The sequence below is a fragment of the Biomphalaria glabrata genome, chromosome 18 (assembly GCF_947242115.1).
Source record: "Biomphalaria glabrata chromosome 18, xgBioGlab47.1, whole genome shotgun sequence".
Classification (NCBI taxonomy): domain Eukaryota; kingdom Metazoa; phylum Mollusca; class Gastropoda; family Planorbidae; genus Biomphalaria; species Biomphalaria glabrata.
Genome location: NC_074728.1, coordinates 568,138 through 582,360, shown reverse-complemented (window position 1 = coordinate 582,360; position 14,223 = coordinate 568,138). Strand labels below are relative to the sequence as shown.

Here is a 14,223-nt window from a genome sequence, read left to right as displayed (position 1 = left end):
TTTTGGAAAAAATGTCTGATACATTTAAAACAAATCAAAAGCAGTTGGACAAAATTGGTGTGATGTTTGGCTGAGAGGCCAAAACCACTGAGCTATGGCTTGGCCACCAATCAATGGGGACTCAAGTTTGAATCTGGACTTAAGCAGAGCTATGTTTGCTGAGTGCATAAAAGCAGGAGGGAAACTTGTTTCTATGCCCCCCCCCCCTCTCCACTGGTCCACAAAAGAGATTGGACCATAGTACATTGAGCATGCAATAAACATGAAAGCAATAACAAAAAGTATTGATTCTCAGAAAAATCTTTGACATAAAGGACTAATTATAAACTAGGAGGGCTAATTATAAATTAATAGGACACTAGATGTTGGTACATTAAATAATAGAGTACAAAGACACATAATTAACTATTTGGACAAATAATCGACTGTTAGAACAAATTTAATTTGTGAAATTATAAACAAGTAGAAGAATATAGGTACTAGCAATTCAAATTATAGAAAAGCAGAATAAATGTTTCATTATTTGGACAAGCTATTAGGTGACTGGGCTAAGTTATAAGTTATTAGGACAAGCTATTAGGTGACTGGGCTAAGTTATAAGTTATTAGGACAAGCTATTAGATGACTGGGCTAAGTTATAAGTTATTAGGACGAGCTATTAGGTGACTGTGCTAAGTTATAAGTTATTAGGACAAGCTATTAGGGGACTGGGCTAAGTTATAAGACTGTCAAGAAAAGAACAAACAAAGACAAGTAAGATAATTAATCTCATATTGACCTCAGACTTTTGTATATAACAGAGCTAACCCATTTTAGTATTGCTCTTAATTGAATATCAAATTTGTATTTAGGTTGTTCTAACTATATTTCAAATGATGTGGACCCGTGATGTCACAGCTATTCTTAGAGACTCTCGAACAGTAATCAGGGGAATGAGGGACTTTGAACAAAGAAGCTTTACAGTAAAAAATTTTTATTTGATTTTATATTTCACAAAACTTATATTTTCTACCATTATGTATCAGCACTTAAAATGTATCAGTAATTTCAAAGTGACTTTCTATCAATCTATCAACAGGAGTTAAATCTTCTAGCTGGGGCAGTGAGAGGAGAACTTCCTAAACTGGCTCGAGCTACACTCTGCGCTCTTATTACAATCAATGTTCATGCACGGGACATAATTTCAGAAATGGTGAAAAAACAGGTCAGACATTTTAGACAGTAAACTTTTTAATCTTCCTAATATAATTAAATTCCATTTGATGGCTTAATCACATTGTTTGACATGCATTCATAAATGCATATTGCTTCATTCAACGAAGACCAAGAACTATTCTTAAAAGATGACTGGTGAAATGTGCATTAATGCGCTGCTTCACATGCAGCCCTGAGATGACCAAAAGCTTTAAAATCTTGTTAAAAATAGTATGCCTGTGAATAAATCAAAGCTTTACAAATTTAATCAGTCAAATGGAATTTTGAAATGGTAATCCATTGTAAAAATGACAAAATCATGAATGTCCCAAATGTGGTTAATTATAATAATAATAATAATAATCTTTATTATCCATATGGAAATTTGTCTTACAATTTGTGCATTACACCAAACAAAAAACATTATAACTATAAGAAACCAAAATGTACATTCACACCAGACTCACTCATAATTTACATGTGACAAAGTTTATACCAGATTGTTCTTATTTAATGATTTGATTGCCAGCACTCAAGACTTAATAGTAAAAAAAAACAACATCATTTAAATAAATACAAAATCTTCTTTTTAAAAAGAAAGAAAAGAAAAATCACAAGTTACAGTTTCATTCTTTCTCTTTTACAAACTGTGTTTTGGGGAAAAAAAATTGTTTTTAAAAAGAAAGAATAGTTTTGGTTATGTTGTAACTATAGGACTCATTTTAGTCTTTTTAGGTCCATGTCATTATCATCTGAATGTAAATAAAAAATCTTTCTGGGTTCAGTATAATGCTAGGAACAAAAAACAAAAATATTTTTCTCTCTGTATGTGAATAGAAACATTGCTTGTGCATTGGAAACGTTTACAATCTACAGGAGATATATCTTATAAATATGTCTAGTTGTAAGTTGTAGCTGCTGGCAGTTTTAAAATCTCTTTAGCCAAGTTTTTTTGGTGTGGCATTTCTTTTGATCTACTAAGTCTTTGCGAATTCAGTCTTCGTCTTATTCCATTTCAATCTCCTTGGGATTCTTTCATTTGTTTGTTAAATGAGAAAACTACAAAACTTGTGTTAACAGGTATCAGAACTTTTAAGTTTTGACTGGCAAAAACAACTCAGATATTATTGGAATATGGAAGTGGACAACTGTGTTGTCTGCATGTCAATAGCTGTCTACACCTATGGCTATGAGTACCTTGGAGCCTGTCCTAGATTAGTGATTACACCTCTGACTGTAAGTTTATTGATATGGCTTTATTCGGGAAGTGGGGCTATCTACGAAGATCTGATTTATGAACATGCACTGTTTACATTAGATTTTTACCAAATATTAAAATTTTTACTACCTTTACTATTTTAACTGTGAATAGACCTTGATTTTAATGATATGACTGTATAGAATCTGGCCCTTGTTGTTTAGAGAGAGAGTAGTCCTTAAGGGACTGCAGGCACGACATGGCCTAAATTGTGCCGATGTGCCTCAAATCAAAAATCAAATCAAATCGTTGGACTATTTATATTTTTCCAAGTGACAGGCATATTTGTTTGATCAATTGATAGGATAAAACATTTGAATTAATGTCAGGATAAAACATTTGAATACTATGACATGACCTGACTAATTTTCAGAACATGCCTACCTGACTATTTGAGGATTCAAGTGGATATTTCTATTGAATTAAAAAAATAAAATATTTGAATAACTAAGTTGACATATCCATTTCATCAATGATTATTAACTGGGCAAACACGTTTAACAAATTTACTGAACACAACAGAATTAATTGCTAATAAATTCTTTAGTTTTAAATAAACTTAATAGCAATGCTTTTAGTTTTAAAAAATACAGCTACCACTTTTGTGTAGATCCCTACTTTTTAATTGTAAATTCTCAGTACTAGCCAGAAGATTTTATGATGAACATATTAGTACCTTATTCGTTAGTAATCTAGTAGAATGGGAGCTCAAAGTCTGTAAGTGATGCCAGATGTTACTTTTTGACAAATAGTTATAAGCACAATCAAAGCACAATCATAGAGACATTGACAAAATTCTTTCTTCCTCCTAGAAGGATAAGTTTCATCTTTCTGGTTTATGCATTAAAACAGCAACCATCTTTATCTTTAGTTTTCTATACATGCCACATTGCTCATTCATAGGACAGATGCTATCTCTGCCTTATGGGAGCCCTACAACTTGATCTAGGTGGAGCACCTGCAGGTCCAGCTGGTACTGGAAAGACTGAAACAACTAAAGATTTGGCTAAAGCTTTGGCTATATGGTGTGTAGTGTTTAATTGTTCAGACAGCTTGGATTATAAGGTGATTAGGACCTTAAATATAATTATGTTTCTTTTATAAAGACTTTATTTGAATTAGTGAAAATTGAATATTTAGTTCAAATTGTTCATTGACTTAAAAGAGACACCATGGCTGAGGGGCAGACAAACCATAGCTAAATGGTATAGAGAGGCTTACTTTCATTGAAAAACACCATGGCTAATGGCTTACATATAGACATGTTGTGACTGATGAGACTGGGTGACATAAACACTACAGAACTGAATGACATAAGACTCCACAAGGCTCAGTGACTTAGATAATTATATTAACACAATATATTTTAAGATTCTATACCAGAAATAAATTAATCCTCTCTTGATTTATATATATATTTTTTTTTTTTTTGTGTGTGTTTTTATTGGCGATGCTCTAGTGTTCTAAACTTCATGTAATCCATAATATGCTATTGGAAGGGAAGGCTGCTTCCATTTTCATTAGACTAGGCTCACAAGTCTGATAAAACTAAAACTCACCCCAAAAAGATGCAAGTCTACAATACATGCATTCTGAGTACAAAACATGGTCAATGTATGTGAAACAAGCCCCCACCTCTGCCAAGTGGATGTGATCAAAAGGAAAAAAAAAACAACCTTTGTGGTGATCAATATTTTTAAATAGAAAATAGTTGTTTTACTATCTTGATGATAAATGTGTGATCATCATTTACAAATGAAGCTTTCAGAATGCATCGAATTATATGAATAGAAGAGCATATAAATGCTTGGGAAGACATGGACATAGATCTAGACTTAACCATGTGTAGAGAAGTGGTAGAGAGACACTCTATAAACAGCCATGTAGCAGCAATGATGTTTCAATTATCTCAGCTGACCAACCAAGCTAAATGGAAAAGACTGGAACTACCAGAATGAAAAATCAAAAATAGGGCTCTATAGCCCCAACAAGGAAGGCTCTATGTGATAGCCATAGTCATCTTAGGACAGAGGTCTATCAGTGATGATAATAATTATTCTATGGTTTGACTCCTTCAGCTATATTAATGTTAATTACATTTTTATTGAGCAATTATTAGATGTTAGAATTTTATGTTATTTTAACATAACTGATAGTTTCAATTTCCATTGTATTCTTCCAGATGATGGGAGGATTCTTCTCTGGACTAGCACAGTGAGGGACCTGGTGCTGTTTTGATGAGTTCAACCGAATCAATATTGAAGTTTTATCTGTTATTGCTCAACAACTTATTACTATCAGAAATGCCAAAGTAGCTAAGGTAGGATTCAAAAGTAGCTAAGGCAGGATTCAAAAGTAACATAGGCATGAAGCTAAAGCAGCAAATATGAAGCATGTCTTACCACCAATGAAAGTGTCGATTAAAAAGTGTAGCCTGAAAATAAATAAAATAATGACCAATCAAGATAAAGTGACTTTTATCAAAATGTAATTACTTTAATATGGTTATCATAATATAGGATAAACTGTTATAAAAACAAAAATAATTATTTGCAAAAGAATCTAATGAGAAAATAATATTTTCATATTGAACATTGTGCATGAAAGTAAATACTTGGGTTCTAGGTTTCTGAATGAAGATTTCTTGTGTTTTTATTAGGTCTAACGACCCAGATGAAAGATTACCTTTATTAGATTATACTTCGGCATGAAACTCAAGACATACATGTTTTTTTGTTGTTTGTTTTTGGCGTAAAACTCAAGGACTACATGTTTTTTTTTTGTTTTTTTTTGACATGAATTTCAAGGCCTACATGCTTGTCTCTAGTGTTTCAATCTAGTCCTTTATTAATCTCCATTATTGCCTGCTAAAAGAAGAGTGTTTTTTTTGTTTAAATATTATATGGAAAGGGAATTAAACAATCAATGTAATTAATCAGACTAAAACATTGTTCTCTTGAAAAAGTGGCGTACATGGTTAGGCTTATTTTTTTGGCATTATTATTTATGAAAAGTGTTGCAGACTAAGAAATAAATAACTTCAGTTGTACAAGGCACAGTAAATAAAGACACCATATAAACTCCAATAAGTCCTTCATTATAAAATACAAAGATCAGTGTGAGAAAATGTACCTCATTCCTATAATCTTATTCAACTTATTCTGCTCCTCACAAGTCTATAGACTTCTCTAAGTTGTAGATTTTGAATAATGGGATTGGAATTTTTATACTAAATACTACTGCAAACTTTCCATATTATAATCAGTAGATACAAGTGTGTATGTAAATGTGAATAAATCAGCAACTCTGGTTTAAAAAGCGAAACAAAATCAATCTTTCAAAGAGTTTATCAGAATAACACACCAATATTTCATCAGAATAACACACCAATATTTCATCAGAATAACACACCAATATTTCACCAGAATAACACACCAATATTTTATCAGAATAACACACCAATATTTCATCAGAATAACACACCAATATTTCATCAGAATAACACACCAATATTTCATCAGAATAACACACCAATATTTCATCAAATGAACACACCAATATTTCATCAAATGAACACACCAATATTTCATCAGAATAACACACCAATATTTCATCAAATGAACACACCAATATTTCATCAGAATAACACACCAATATTTCATCAGAATAACACACCAATATTTCATCAAATGAACACACCAATATTTCATCAGAATAACACACCAATATTTCATCAGAATAACACACCAATATTTCATCAGAATAACACACCAATATTTCATCAGAATAACACACCAATATTTCATCAGAATAACACACCAATATTTCATCAGAATAACACACCAATATTTCATCAGAATAACACACCAATATTTCATCAAATGAACACACCAATATTTCATCAGAATAACACACCAATATTTCATCAGAATAACACACCAATATTTCATCATCAGAATAACACACCAATATTTCATCAGAATAACACACCAATATTTCATCAAATGAACACACCAATATTTTATCATCAGAATAACACACCAATATTTCATCAGAATAATACACCAATATTTCATCAAATGAACACACCAATATTTCATCAAATGAACACACCAATATTTCATCATCAGAATAACACACCAATATTTCATCAAATGAACACACCAATATTTCATCAAATGAACACACCAATATTTCATCAGAATAACACACCAATATTTCATCATCAGAATAACACACCAATATTTCATCAGAATAACACACCAATATTTCATCAGAATAACACACCAATATTTCATCAGAATAACACACCAATATTTCATCAGAATAACACACCAATATTTCATCAGAATAACACACCAATATTTCATCATCAGAATAACACACCAATATTTCATCATCAGAATAACACACCAATATTTCATCAGAATAACACACCAATATTTCATCAGAATAACACACCAATATTTCATCAAATGAACACACCAATATTTCATCATCAGAATAACACACCAATATTTCATCAGAATAACACACCAATATTTCATCAGAATAACACACCAATATTTCATCAAATTAACACACCAATATTTCATCAAATTAACACACCAATATTTCATCAGAATAACACACCAATATTTCATCAGAATAACACACCAATATTTCATCAGAATAACACACCAATATTTCATCAGAATAACACACCAATATTTCATCAGAATAACACACCAATATTTCATCAGAATAACACACCAATATTTCATCAGAATAACACACCAATATTTCATCAAATGAACACACCAATATTTCATCAGAATAACACACCAATATTTCATCATGGGCAATGTTTTTGTTTTACTTATTTTTCCAAATTCTATGTGTCAAGCAGTTTCTTGTATTTTCTAATGTTACAATTTAAAACTTTCATATATATATATTTTTTTTACACCACACCATATATTAATATATTCCTGAGATCGTCATAATCATTATTTCCAATTTAATGTTGACTATTCATTATCATTACCTCTGTTTTATTGATGGTTTGAGAGGTGGGTGCGTTTATTCTAACTTTTAAAACCCCTAGATAGAAGCTTGGTAATTGCATGTAGTGCATGTATGTTTCCATGTAGGTTACGGTCAAAGGGATTAGGTAATGAAATTGGTTAACCTGATTGGTGTTAAAAACAATTTAAAAAATTGTCTCTCTAGATTACTAGACTGGTAAGAACAAAGTTTTCTATGTTGTCTCCCTCTATAGCTCAATAGGTTCATGTTTGAAGGGCGTGAGATAAAACTGGTTCATACATGTGCAGCCTTCATCACTATGAATCCTGGTTACGCTGGACGGACAGAATTACCTGATAATTTACAGGCTTTGTTTAGACCTATATCAATGATGGTACCAGATTATGGTAAGAGGATGAAACATCTAGAAGGTCTTTTCCTTAGTAGTATTCAAAAGCCACAAGTACAACAATGGCTAAGTGTTTAGAAAAATCCCAAAAGGCCCAAATCTGCAAGTACATGTGATGCCTGTCATGGAGGCTTGAACAAACTGTTCATTGTGCAGAGCAGGCCATTGTCTTGTATTGTCTTGTACTTTGCATGGTTCGGGCCAAAGTTTGACTCCTACGGAGATTTATTTATGTATTTAATTTATAAGACAACAAAAATAGAACCTAAACCTATGAACCAGTTTAAAGTTGAGTGATCCTTTTGAATGTTTTATTACTTTTATCTCTGGTATCACATGCAATTTCTTTCTCAGCCTCTGTCATTTGAGATGGCTTGGATCTTATGCTAGATATGCTATATTGTCTCTCTATTCAACTTGGGCTAATTCTTTTCATCTCATTTCAGTATTGATACATTTTCTGCTGTAAGACCAATGAAGCTTTTTCCATTAAGGCCATCAGTGTTGATAAAAATGATATATAATAAACTTACAGATGAAGTTTATATGTAGTTTATTGTCACTCCGGTACAAAGTGACTCCTTGTAGATAAATTATTTCCAGTTGAAAAATCTGGCCATATTTTATTGCTTCTTTTGTTTTAGGTCTGATTGCTGACGTTATCTTGTACTCAGAAGGATTTGAGTCCTCCAGAACATTAGCCAAGAAAATGGTTCAAATGTACAAACTGTGTAGTGAACAACTCTCGCAACAAGATCATTATGACTTTGGTAATAACCTTGACACATTATTATTATTATTATAGCTTTTATATAGCGCTACTTTCATGCTTATAGCATGCTCAGAGCGCTTTTGGTCCAATCTCATTTGTGGACCGGTGGGGGGGAGGGGGTATCTAGGAGTTGGTTTTCCGTGCTGCCTTTAGGCGCTCAGTAAACACAACTCTGCCCGAGTCGGGTGTCGAACCTCGAGCCCCCTTCTAGGTAGCCAAGCCAAGCCAAGTTCAAGCTCACTTGGCCTCTCGACCACGCTTCCCACATTCTTAAATAAGTATTTCCTAGAAAAAAAGTACACACTCATAAATAATAATGTCCTAGAAAATAGTAGACACTCCTGAATAATTATATCCTAAAGCTAAAGACATGTACACACTCAAATAAAATGTGCTTATATGTTTCATTTAGGTAAAAAGCAAATTTATGATAATGTACACATTTTTGTTTTAGGTATGCGAGCTGTTAAATCTGTCCTGGTTATGGCTGGCAGTTTAAAAAGACAGAATCCTGACAAACCGGAAGATGTAGTTCTGATTCGAGCGCTTCGTGATAGCAATCTTCCAAAGTTTTTGTTCAATGATGCTAAACTGTTTCAACTAACTCGGTTTTTACTTTTTCATTTATTATTATTATTAGTATAAGTATTACTATTATTTGTTTATGCTTTGAACTGTTATAAAAGACTAACAGCTAGCAGGAAATGAGAAGGCTGACACACTCGCCAAGAGTGGGAGAACAAACTCACAAGTAAACTCTGCACTCTATCCAGAAGAAATGAAGAAATTAATTGTAGATAAAATAAATGAGAAATGGACGAGCTCCCATCCAAATCACAAGAAAGATGACGCTTACTATAAGCTATCCCGTCAAGACCAACGCCTAATCTTTCGACTCAGGACCGGACACAACAGAATGCGACAACACATGTTCCAGAAGCTCAAAATTGGAACCAGTGAAATCTGCCCATGTGGAGTATCACCAGAAAATGCCAACCACGTCCTCCAAAACTGCTCTCTCTACCAAGAGGCCCGTATAAGATATTGGCCCCAAATCACCCCAATAGAAAGAAAACTATATGGAGAGCTCCCTGATTTGGAAACCACTGCGCAGTTCATCTCATGTATTGGTCTAGTCATATGAACACTCCAACATAACAATGAGAACGATGAAGAAGAAGAAGAACTAACAGCTATATATATAAACTCTTCTAACAAATGTCAAAACAATAGAAAGATGAAGTAAAAACCACAGTGTTCAGCCCTGTAATAAATGTGAACCATTTGATGAAGTGATAAATCACTCTGTTGATTAATAAACCACTACATCCATTCATGTAGGCCCTACTTCTGATTATAAGCTTACTGAACCATACAATAGTAAAAACTGTAAATTATTATTTATTATCTAAATAATCACTCATATTGCATGTTAATAATGTGTATTTACTTACATGGAGCTTGAGCTTTTAATTAGTTTTTAGACAAACATATTGTTATCTATGAATTATCAATTCATTTGTGGAAAGTTTTTGTTATGGTTTTATCACAAACATTAACCAGAATATTTCTTATAGATAAATCTAAATTTTTAAAAAATTATATTTTTGGGTGGAATAAAAAAAAAGTATTAAGAAATAGTTATGAAACTTGTTCACTGAGTGGTTTTATAATGTTTTGCAGGCCATACTTTCAGATCTTTTTCCTGGTGTTAACATACCAGAACATGATTATGGCCAGCTGAAAGATGAGATCATGAACATCCAACTAGAAATGAAGCTCCAAGTGGTGGACACGCAAGTTGTGAAAGTGATACAGTTCTTGGAGACTATGATTGTCAGACATGGTGTTATGTTAGTTGGACCAACTGGGGGTGGAAAAACCACAATTTACAGGGTAGTGTATTACATTTGTAGCCATTCTAATTGTAGTGTTTTAGAACCACTAACTTAAAAACACTATTCGACAATGTCGACCCTGGGAAGGTACTGGGCTTTATCCGGGAAGTGGGGTTGTCTACAAAGATCTGATTTATGAATCTGTGAACATGTACTATTTACATTAGATTTTTACCAAATTATTAAATTTTTACTACCCTTACTATTTTAACTGTGAATAGACCTTGATTTTAATGATTTAACTGTATAGAATTTAGCCCCTGTTATGTAGAGAGAGAGTAGTCCTTAGGGGAATTATGTATAACAATTTGAACAAATTTAACTCTTTCTCTCCATAATTATTTACCACATTCTGGTGGAATCAACGCTGGTATCGTCAGTAGGAGAGAAAGAGTTAAAATATATTAAAGACTATCTTTTACACTTAGAACATTTAAAGATGGACTGTAAGATGTAAAAAATACATGTGTTGTTTTAGCTGTTTTGGACAGATTCTGAGTTTTCTGAATTTTTTCATGATGTAGGTGTAGGTTAAGAATCATTGATATTTTAAGGCAATTATGTCTTACAATGCATACAGCTGCTAAAGGGTTATCTGAAATTTTTTACTCAACCAAAATAAACAATTATTAACTGTTGTCAAATTTTCTTTGAAAATATTCTAACAGCATCATTAAAATGAAAAAAGAAAATAAAAGACAGTTATTTGGAAAGTAAAAAGAATCAATACAAATTTTGACACCTGGCAGGCTTTGTTGTGCAGTTGTTTAAATGATCTGATAACTGAATGAAAAGATTAACTGCCAATGCCTAAAGTTTGGTGAATGTGTATTGTGTAGTGTTTGTGCTTCAACCTTATTAAGGCATTAGATTAAGCATCAGATCTGATATTACATTGGAAAAGACATAACATTAGAATAGGTATAATATGTATTTTAATTCTAAATCAATTTACCTTTACCTATCCCTTAGTCTGTTGGACCATTGGGGCACCATGGCAAGATTCATCTACTGTCTTTCTCGATTCCTCTCTGTCTTTTGCCTTAGTTAGAACCTTTTTCAATGGCAGGCCCGTCCATTCTTTATGTTGTCCTCCCATCGATTTCTCTGTCTGTCTCTTCTTCATTTTCATGGTACTAAATATATAATAACCCTATCTATTTAAGCAAAAAAATGTTTTAAAGTTTTGATGACTTGTTTCATTAGATTCTAGAAAAAGCCTTGACCAGTTTGTACAATCAAGGTGTACAGAATGAATTCTATCAACCAGTTCATGTGTATGTTATGAATCCAAAATCTATTACTATGAATGAATTATATGGAGGTGTGGACAAACAAACGCTTGAGTGGAAAGATGGGCTGATGGGACTGACTGTCAGGTTTTGTGTCAACGTAAGAGTTTAGCAGTTAGATTTAGTTTGAAAATTTGAAGAAAATTTGCCTTAAGATAAGTGTTAGAATATATTGTTTACTTAACGATAAGTGTAATAGTAGGTTACATTATTCACATGAGTATGAAGTGTAAATGTATATTATTGTAACTAGCCTGTGAATACATTTGGCATTATTTTGAACTGTTTAGGACACAACCAAAGACCATCAGTGAATAGTATGTGACGGCCCTGTGGATGCATTATGGATAGAGAACATGAACACAGTGTTAGACGACAACAAAATGTTATGCTTAGCCAATAGTGAGAGAATCAAATGTACACCTTACATCCACATGATCTTTGAGGTGCAGGATCTAGCCGTAGCTTCACCCGCAACAGTCAGCAGGTGCTTGCTACTGATTCCATTTCTTCATTTTTAGTTTAAGATATAGATTTGTAATTGAATAGGATATTTTTGTATAGTAATGCCAGGAAAGACTTTTACTTTGACAGTCTGGCTCAGCATCCAATTGTTACAAATATGTTATCATTGTATATTTCTATCAACCATGGATCTAATAACCACAGTTTCGCTACACAAATTAAATTTGTCTAAATTTTGTTGCTTAGTTTTAAAACTTGATCTTAATTTGATTTTAATATATTTTCATGATGATTGTCACATTTGAAGGTGTGGAATGGTTTACGTTGACCCAGATGAACTGAAGTGGTTACCATTTGTTAAAACATGGCTTGATAAATGGGGTAAAAATATGTCCCCGGAGGCTCCTGCCTATCTTCTCAAACTCTTTGAAATCTATGTTGAAGATGGTCTAAGATTTGTCTCCAAAAAATGTACTCAGACAATGAACCAGGTCAGTATTTTAATTTTGTGTGATCATTCTTTTAAGAGACCAAGTCCATTATTAGTTCATATTACTTACTGAAAAAAATCATTTGTTAAAATTACACTGAGTCATATTTAGCCTACCTTTTTTTAGTGATATAAACTAAAACTCATTTAAACTCATACAAACTGAAAGTCATATATACTTACTTCATTTATACCTATTTCAATACAAACAGTGGCCACCAATATAAGACTTATTTTTTCATGCACTTATATCAAAATTAGTTACATTTAAATTAAGTGATTCACATTTCTGATAATGTGTGTTGATTTGTCTTATTTTGAAATGTAATTTTTGTATGTTGATGTAATTATGACATTTAAATGTTAAAACAAAAAAAAAGGGAACCTATACACTAAGTTTGGTCAACCCCTTTATGTGTGAATTGTCCTAGAAATGTGAAAAAGTAGCAATTTTTTCACAATTTTTGCCCTAACATAAACATAACATTTCTATTTTTTAGGATGGGGGAAGTCAAAGTGTCCATTGTAATAGATTGTAATAAATTGTAATAGAAGCTATGCTTAAGAGTTACTAAGACATAATTGGCAACACATTTATTCATATTGAAAATCAAACAAAATTTTTTTTTAAACTCTAATTATTTAACAAAAAAAAATATTGTGCAGTGTATATGATAATGTTTATTCACCTTTTTGAATTTCAAGATTATATCATTACAATGTTAAATGGATAGAGATGGAAGGTAGTGAATAATGTAATGATAGAAGCATGCAGATGCTATTAGTTAAGGTTGACCCATCAGGGTGCCAAGAAAGATTCCAGTGCTTTTTAAAAATGATGTTGGATTAAATACAAAGTATCTTAAAGAACTATATCCATACCAGTAAGAACAAATTAGTTTCAATGTAGACTTAAGAATTCTCAACATTTAGATCTGTACTCTTATTTTCAAGGTAGATATCAGCAAAATAAACTCATTTTGTAAGTTGCTTGAAGCCATTTTCTTCTACAAGCTTGGTCAATTTGACTGGTCACTAGAATCCTCCAAGATGTTTCGATTTCTGTGCCAGATCTTTGTGTTTTGTTACCTTTGGGCTCTTGGGGGTAACCTCAATGATGAGTACAGAGATGCTTTTGATCTGTTTATACGACAACAATTTGATGAAAATCAAGATGCCAAGGTAACTGAAACAATATTATGTGTTGATAGTTTCAATCAGATATTCTATTTATACATCATAGACAATTTAGTGCTGAACTGGCTCAGAGTTGATTTCATTGTTGGATAATATAACAACAAATTTGGACCTTAAAGAACTGGGTATATTTCTTCTACTCACTAAACCTATTGACTTTATTAAAAACTAGACCCATCTAGTAAAAGACTACATTGGTAGTGATAGTAGAAAACAATTAACAAAACATACACCAAGGAGT

At 32.3% G+C, this 14,223-nt stretch overlaps 1 pseudogene; it reads left to right on the top strand.

Annotated features, from left to right (window-relative positions):
• Positions 1 to 14,223, top strand: part of LOC129923994 (dynein axonemal heavy chain 6-like) — a 100,040-nt pseudogene that overhangs the window by 11,346 nt on the left and 74,471 nt on the right.